The sequence below is a fragment of the Oryzias melastigma genome, linkage group LG6 (assembly GCF_002922805.2).
Source record: "Oryzias melastigma strain HK-1 linkage group LG6, ASM292280v2, whole genome shotgun sequence".
In the NCBI taxonomy this organism is placed as follows: domain Eukaryota; kingdom Metazoa; phylum Chordata; class Actinopteri; order Beloniformes; family Adrianichthyidae; genus Oryzias; species Oryzias melastigma.
In genome coordinates, this window is record NC_050517.1 from 17652685 (window position 1) to 17661671 (window position 8987).

Consider the following 8987-nt stretch of genomic DNA (forward strand, 5'->3'; position numbering starts at 1 on the left):
TAGAAAGAAAATACGAAACATTTTTGTTAAAAGGCTGCAGGCTATGAGAGGATCTCCGAGCAGCTTGATCTTCCTGTGATTACAGCAGCTCATATCATATTGTAGGGAAGTTTGAGGTTTCACAGGACTGCAGCCAAAATCAATGTCAGCAAAAGGAAACTGAAGAGACAGATAATACAAGTGGTGATTAAAGAGCCTGGAGCAACAGCCAAAGTCAAAGTGAACCCACGCTGGTGTCAGATCACACCATCGGTGACTGTTGGAGCAAAAATGGTCTAAAAAGGACACCTAAAGTCAGTCTTAAAAAAGAGACAATGCCAATTAAAGAGCCACAAACCATCCTAGAGGAATTCCTTTGGACAGACACAAAAACGTACCGAGAAAAGTAGCTTCTTTCAACTGTGAAAGATGGAGGAATTCTTAAGAATTCTTCTATAAACCTCATTGTAAATTCTAATGTGTAAAGAGGCTAAACATGCTGTGTGGAGAAAGCAACCTTTAATCCCGACACAATCAGTTTAACATGTGCGCAAATATCATTGAAAGGACTTAAATGCAGAAAAAAAAAAAAAACAACCAAAAACAAAGTTATGTGTGGCATTATGTTATTCAGAGTCTGTTTTATATATATATATATATATATATATATATGTTATGAATATATATGTTATGCAATGAACTTCAATTTAAAGAATGTCAAATTTCTTGTTCAATAGATGTAAACTTTCATAAAAATAACATGAAAAACAGGGGTGAAGTTACACCCCCCAAGCAAAAAAAAATAAATAAATAAAGTTAATATTAGTATCAATGTTGACGAATATTACAAAGATGTACTGTATCTTTTCTAACGACTGAAAAGTTATAATATGTTAAGATTTTGTGTTTAAGCGTCACCGGCTACAGTCTGTTTAGAAACAAAAACAGGATTGCATTTGTCAGTGCCGGTATGTTCTTTGGTTATATTTTGAAAAATGTACGAGATTTTCCAGTGTGTATCGGCAAAACTTCCTGCCAGGATTGATGCGGATTGCTTGCACAAAAAATAGACCAGACGCAGAGACAATCATTGCACTGGGCGAACATGACGTCATCCTAGAGTCTTTCTTTCTTCATTTCTCCCAAGAAAATAAACAGTATCCAATTTTTTTCAAAGATGGATGCACATACCATATATCTGCCTTTAGTAGGCCCGGCCAGATATACGGTGTTGTGTATCTAAAATGAAAGTTTTTTTGATGATGTGGAGAAATTGAGTGTTGGTGTTAGACTGGGGGCGGTACTGTCAGAGCAGACTCTTCCTGAAAGGGGCGGTCTCACTCTGTGACATCATCAAGTGAGGACCCGCTCGTTTTCATGGATGTGGGAGGGGCTGCTGCTGAGAGTGCAGATTTTTAGAGGATTACTCAGAAATGCATGAACTGATCAAAATACCGCTTTGGGGTTCTTTAAAGTGAGGAATGACGATTAAAATACACATAAAAGCTCATAAAGTTGTTTTTTCATGGTATGACCCCCACTGCATAGTTAATATAAATGAAGCACATACTGTACTTCACTTGCCGGGCTGGGTTAAGATGCCTGAACAGATTTGGTGCCTGTCCTTTTTCAAACCGACAATCAACTTAATGACCGACAGTCTGCTCCACATCTGGGAGATGTGCCAGATTTTGGTGACGGATGATGACTGATGATGTGGAGGAAGAAGAGACGGAAGTTCACAGCTGCAGAGCAGACAGTGATTCGGCAGAAAGAAAGGAGAAGACTTAGAAATAAATACTGAAAACATAAATATAACAATTTATTTACTTTTGTATAAAATACAATCAAGTTGGAAAGCTTTTGGTTTTAATTTTAGCTTCTCCGGTTTCTTGCTCTCATTTCTGTATTTTCCTTGGAAAGTTCAGCGTTAGCATTTGATCCAGAAGTGTGTTGGATTTGCTTTTCGCCTCAGGGATAACTTTGCGGGATTTGTTCAAAATTTGATGCATGGCATTGTTCAGACACCAAAGAAGCCGTTCATTATTTTTTTTCCTGCAACCACTGTAAATCCTCCTTAATCTCAGCTGGAGCCTTGCCCTGAATTCAGTCTTTTTTGGCCACTTGGGTTTTTTTTCCTCTTTTTTTGCCTCTAAGGCAGTAAGTTTTCCTCTTCTGAGTCCAGCACAGCCATCTCTTTCAAAGCATTATTTTGTCTAAGTTCATACTGACCTGCTGAAGGCAGTGGTTTATGTGCAGAGGATTATAGAAACAGAAATATCTGGAAAAACTAAGTTTACTGTCCTGAAAATGTTAGTTCAATGAATAGTGATGCATGCAAGTATATTAGAAGAGTTCTTTCATGCTTTTCAGAAATTAATTCAACTCATTCTTATTTGATTTATGGACTTCATTGTCCATAAATCCATTTATTGATTTTTCCTGCTTTCGATGCCCTACAGAAACCGTGTAGCATAAAACAGTAGAGACATTTCTCTTCACTGTAAGTGAATTACTTTTGACTTTTGAAGTCGAATGTAGTGTACATTGCTGCACACTAGATTTTTGCTAAGAACTCTGGGAGATTTCTAGTGCACTCGATTTTGGAAGTGTAGATTTAAACAGCGCCACAAAACATAGGCCATAACTATCCGTTTGGAGGGCTCAATGTTACGGTGGGGAGAAGGGAAGAATTTGGATTGGACCTTAGACTAAGGTTACGTATCCTAAAATGCACCGCGTGGGGGACCTAAATGCAAATTCTTCAGCAAATTCGGCAGGTGGCTGCGAAGGATTTAAGAAAAAGTCAAAATTTTACAGCAACCGGACAGTTTTTAAGAATCGGTTAGTGGCCGCCCGGGCACATTTGGACGTTGTACGGTGGCAGTTCAGTAACAGGCGAGTTACAGGGAGGCAGCAGCATGATAACTGACTGACAGGAGGTCCTCAAAATGGTCAGACTTCCACCCTTCTGCCCTCCCACTGCCCTCATCTGATTGTTAGATATCATACGGTAGCAGCGCTGGCACTCAATAAGTGCTGTTGACAAAGGCCGGAGGCCCGGCGATGGCCAGACATCAATCTGGCAATCCCGGCCACTGAGGGTGCAAATGGGGAGACGGTGTTGGTGCTACATAAAACTCAAACTTTTCATCCAGTGAAGACTCCTGCTGTGGTTGGACCGCTTGAACCTTCGTTTCTTTTGGCACTGGGGCTTTGCCCTTGCTGAGTTTCTTTGGAGGCATGTTGTCTAAAAATGTGTCAATGTGTAAATTGACAAGAATATAATGTGTGCTCAAGATCTGAGTTGGGAACAAAAAGTGGTGTAGAATGGCCCACTTTTTATATATCCCCAGGCTGCCAGGCAGTTAGTGGTCGGCAGGACTTGATATGGACGGCCGCCGTCTGGAGACATTCAAACTTTGTCCAATCAGAGCTGCTGCTAGCCAGTTATCCGGCTGCCACCGCCCTGCCGGGACCAGGTCGCGGGGGCAGCAGACTAAGCAAAGATGCCCAGACTTGCCCAGGAAGTACCCAGTCACTTCCTCCAGCTCCTCCAGGCGGACCCCAAGGGGTGTCCTCCGTCTTCCCCATGACCTCCACCCAGTGGGACATGCCTGGAACAGGGAGGCGTCCAGGAGACATCCGGATCAGATGCCCGAACCACCTCAACTGGCTCTTCTCGATGCGGAGGAGAAGCGGCTATACTCCAAGCTCTCTCCGGGTGACTGAGCTCCTCACACTATCTCTAAGGGAGCACCCAGCCACCCTGCGGCGAAAACTCATTTCAGTCGCTTGTAGTTGGTCATGACCCAGAGCTCATGACCATAGATGAGTACTGGAACAAAGATTGACTGGTAAATTGAAAGTTTTGCTCTCTGGCTCAGCTTTATTTTCACCTCAACGGACCAGTGCATCGACCGCAAAATGGCGGATGCTGCTCCAATCCGCCTGTTGATCTCACGCTCCAATCTTCCATCACTCGTGAACAAGACTCCAAGATATTTAAACTCCTCCACCGGAGGCAGGAGCCCTTCACCAACCCAGAAAGGGAAAACTACCTTTTCTGGTCCTGCTGTCACCAGATTTCACAATAATGTCATCCCCAGCACCTGACACCACCTAACTGCCACCTGACTGCCACCTGACTGCCGCCTGACTGCAGCCCCGACTGCCACCTGACTTCCGCCTGACTGCCACCTAACTGCCGCCTGACTGCCGCCTGACTGCAGCCCCGACTGCCACCTGACTTCCGCCTGACTGCCACCATCTGCATTCATGACCAATCCTTTGATTTTCCAAAACATCAGGCGGTGACAGCTGATCTTGAAGATTCTGCCGATGCATCCCATTGCACGATGGCAGTTGAATTTGTGCTTTAAGATGCCTGCAAAAATAGCTTTTTGAAAATGAAATGAAAATGAATCACGTGTGCTTGAAAATGTGTTAAAGACTAACTTCTAAAATTTTAAAGAACACATTTCATGTGTTATGAGTTGATAGGATCAGAATCTTTGCGATGAGGGAAAACAGGAAAAGTGACTGACCTTGCACTCCTTGACTAGGAAAAAATAAATGTCATAGTTACAATAATTTATTCCATTATTACCCCTAACAAATTTCAAGATTCCTCCAAGGTTAATAATGTGTCAGCAACTCGCTTACAATGAAATGAAACTGTGACATGAAAAATTGCCCATAAAATGACTAAATATTGTGACCTTCATACAGGTAGTCCACCTCGCTGTCAGCAATGGCTTTAAAATGTTGATTTCCCTTAGGAAAACTGTTTGCTGCAACCTTCTCTAATCTTTTTGTATATATATATATATTCTGTTTCCTAATGGTTGGAAAATTTCATTTCTTTCCTTTTTGACTGAACTGCACAAATAAGAAAAGCTATTGCTACCGAGCACAGAGTTTTGTCTGTAAATGTTTTCTCTCCTGGGACTGAAAGCTTGAAATCAAGCAGAGAGAAGAAGTTTTATGAAAGGAAGTGTGACTAAAGCAACACATTATATTGACTTTAGCGACCAAACAGGGCTGCAGTGGGGAGGTTTGGAGACTTTGCCTATGATTTTTATCCCTTTTGTTGATTGTGTAAGGGATTGAGAATGTTGATGTGTGCATTCATGTCTAGTCCAGGAGTTTAGAGAGCTAACAAAGGCCTGTCATCACCGTATTCCTGCTGTCTGCTCTTGCTTCATTGGACCCTTTCAAAATAAAAGCCTTTAACATTTGTGGTACAGCTGTGATGAGCTTCTAGTCAGTATGCTTTTGTTAAAATTATTGCTTTTAGCTGATATGCAAACTATTTGATATTTGCAAATATATTGCATTCAATATATTTTAGCAAGTTTTAAGTGTTTTAACCTCTTATTGCTCTACACCAAGGGCCTGCAACCTTCAACACTTAAAGCCATTTGGGTTGGTTTTTGGCTCACCACAACCCAGTAGGAGCTACAGTCTTAGCTCACCATTAAGACAATTAGGACACTAATTTGTATTTATGTTATTGTTCTTATTATGACACATGTAAATCAGAGGTGTCAAACTCAATCACCAAAATCCAGAACACACCTTAGGGTGTGGCCCGAACAGGATAAACATTTATTGAACACAATAAACGTCATTTTTAAAACCGTAACTTTTTAATACAAGTATGAACTAGATATATAGCATTACCTGTGATAATGCTAGAGTGAAAGCTGTAAGCTGAATTTGGCAGCTGAAGATGATAATGCTGATAGATGAAGATGCTAAAATTGATAGCTAAAAACGCTGAAGCGGATAGCTGAAATCACTAAACCTAATAGCTGAAAACGCTGAAGCTAATTCTGAAATAACTAAAGCTAATAGCTGAAAAAGCTAAAGCGGATAGCTGAAATCACTGAACCTAATAGCTGAAAACGCTGAAGCTAATATCTGAAATAACTAAAGCTAATAGCTGAAAAAGCTGAAGCTGATAGCTGAAATCAATTAACCTAATAGCTGGAAATGCTAAAGCTGATAGCTGAAATCACAAAACCAAATAGCTGAAAACGCTGAAGCTAATGGCTAAAATAAGTGAACCTAATAGCTGAAAACGCTGAAGATAATACCTGAAATAACTGAATCTAATAGCTGAAAACGCTAAGGCTGTTAGCTGAAATGACTGAACCAAATAGCTGAAAACGCTGAAGCTGATAGCTGAAAATGCTGAAACTAATAGCTAAAATAACTGAAGTTGATAGCTAGCTAAAACATGAGCTAAATCCCAAACTAGACTAAAAACCTTTAAAAAATGAAGGTTAGTCAAAACAGCTAGCATGTAGCTGAAAAAAGTAGCTAAACTTCAAAATAGCCTTAAAAAGGCCTAAATTAGCCAAAATCGCTAGCATGTAGCTGAAATATTAGCCAAACTCCAAAATAGCCTACAAAATCTTAGTAAATGCAAAATAGTCCAAAAAGCTAGAATAACGCTCATTTTTAAAACGTCAAAACTGTAATTTTTTAAAATAGCTATGAATAATAAAAAGGCAGGAATATTATCCCAGAATAAATCAACTTAAACATTAAATATATTTCAATATTTTGAGCTGAACTATGAGCTGAACCTCGTCAAAGGTCTTGTAGCCGATGAAGAGGACCGGAGTATTAGCCTTCCAATCAGGCAGGTGAAAAAGCAGCAACTGAGTTTAAACAGGTGTAAGGGAAACAAATCCCCAATGTGCTGCAAAGCTTTGGCTTATTGCGTGTCGGTCACTGACCGCCCTCAGCTGCTCATAAATCCTAATGATTGTGTAAACAGCACCTGCTATCATTCTGGGAGCTGCAGCAGAAGTGGAGCCAGAGCGTTCGTCTCTATTTGCTGTGCGGCGTTTTCATCCAGCCGTCTTTAAAGACTCCCTCATGGACCCGGTGTGACTCTTATTTGTATTACTCAGATAAAAGCTTCATTAATCACCTCCTGATTGACCCAGCAGGCGTCTACGGGGGGGATGTGGCGTTATATGAGCTATAATGAGATGATATCAATGTGGCATTAAATGAATGTCATGACGGAGGTTGTTGGAGGAATCAGACTGGAGGCAGTTTAACAGAACTCAAAATGATGAATAAATAAGATAAAAAAAGGAGCTAAATGCAAACTCAGAGGTGGTGGACATGACAAAAACTCAGATATAATTGGGGATTACAGATAATCTCTTTTAGGAATGAGTGGCTTACATAGTTGTCAGAAACATTAATTGCACCGTGTAATTCTAATCTGCTGGAAACAAAATCAGAGAGTCATCAGCTACAAAACGGTAGGCCTATGCCACTTGTGTCAAAGTCAAGGCCCGGGGGCCGGACCCGCCCCTTCAGGTAATTATATCTGACCCGGCAGATCATGTTATATTATTATTATTATTAATGGCCCAATGTTATCTTGCACTGGTAACCTATTGACGCAACACTACAATTATGGAGGCTGAGAGATATAAGTGTAAGAGCAATAAGGATTTATGCTAGGGATGTCAAAAATACAGCCTGAATACGTTTAAGAAGAGTTGAGAAGAGAGAAAAAAAATAAAAAAGAATGTAGACCACGGGAGAAGGAGGATGCTTAAAATCTACAACCTCCTCAGAAAGTTCTGTGGAGAAACTCACATCACTTTGCTTGGTCAGTACCGTTCTCAATATTGAAGACCCAGCTTACATTTCATAAAGGCAACCTGACTGTCAATCATAGATCCAAGCCAGACCACCTCCTCCACTAGCCCCGCCTCCTTTTTGGGATTTTTCAAATCTGGGCAGAGAATGGAGTCAGCCTCCAACTGCTCTGTTTGGTGACCCTTTAATAACCTGATTGGTTAAGGCAAATTCATTCTATAGTTTTCTTTTTATACTGAAAAATATATTTTTTGTTGTGGAAATCAGACCATATTGACTGTTCTGTTAAGAACAAATAAGTCTGTATTTAGCAAAAGAAAAATAATTTTTTTGGAGAAAAAACAAGTTTTACATGAGATGCAGCTACAGGGCTTAACATTGTGATCATTAAATAAATCAATTTGAGCATTTTATTAACATGAAAGGTGTAGTGATATTCAGGTAGAGTTGTGTTTCTGTCTTTAGAAGAAAAAAATATTCTGTTACAGCCTTGGGATATATCTCGATCATGTTGTGAGACGTGTATCGTGATACATATCGTATCGCCAGGCTCTTGTCAATGCAATCCTACTAAACAGCGCGCGCTCTTCAACGTACTGGAACGCTGACCATTAACGTGATCAACATCATTTATTTCAATAATAGGAAAATAAAACTGCTAAATATCATTAAGAACCCTTATGGAATGAAATTGGAAATGGTTACATTCAAATAACTCGTTTTCAAATCACGGGCATCTATCCATCTATGGGTGAACATATAAATTGGGTATTTGGTAGACAGACATTGTCATGATTCATTTTATTGCGTCTGCTCATTTTTTAATTGATTTTATTGTCTGCTCATTTCACTTTTTAAAAATGTTGTGTTTTTACTGTTCTTTTTTCTCTTTATGCTTGTATTGCATTTTGTTTCTATTTTTATGTTTTTATAGGGAGACAATTTTAAATAAAAATAAAATAAAATACAGATTTAACAATTAATCCAGGTTTCTTGTGAACCTCGTTCAAAGATCCATTTTATGACAGAACCTGGGACAGAGTAGAAATGGACTGAAAGCTGGAGGAAACAAACGAGGTCAATGAACTGAAGCACTGAAGCATAAAAAGTGCCTGATGGGGATGACGAAGAAAGAGTCCAGAAGCTGAAACTATGACATTCTTGTAAACATCAGAAAGGAGAAAAAAAACATTTTTTTCCACTTACTGATTTAAAAGAGTACTTTATTTCTGTAAACTTGTAATATGATTCAGTTTTCTACAATTTAAAAAATAAAACTCAACTTCTACAACAACAAAAATGAAACAATCGAAGAGCTATGGTGATCTAAAAACAAGCAATTCAACGTTTTAATGTTGATTTATTAAATACAA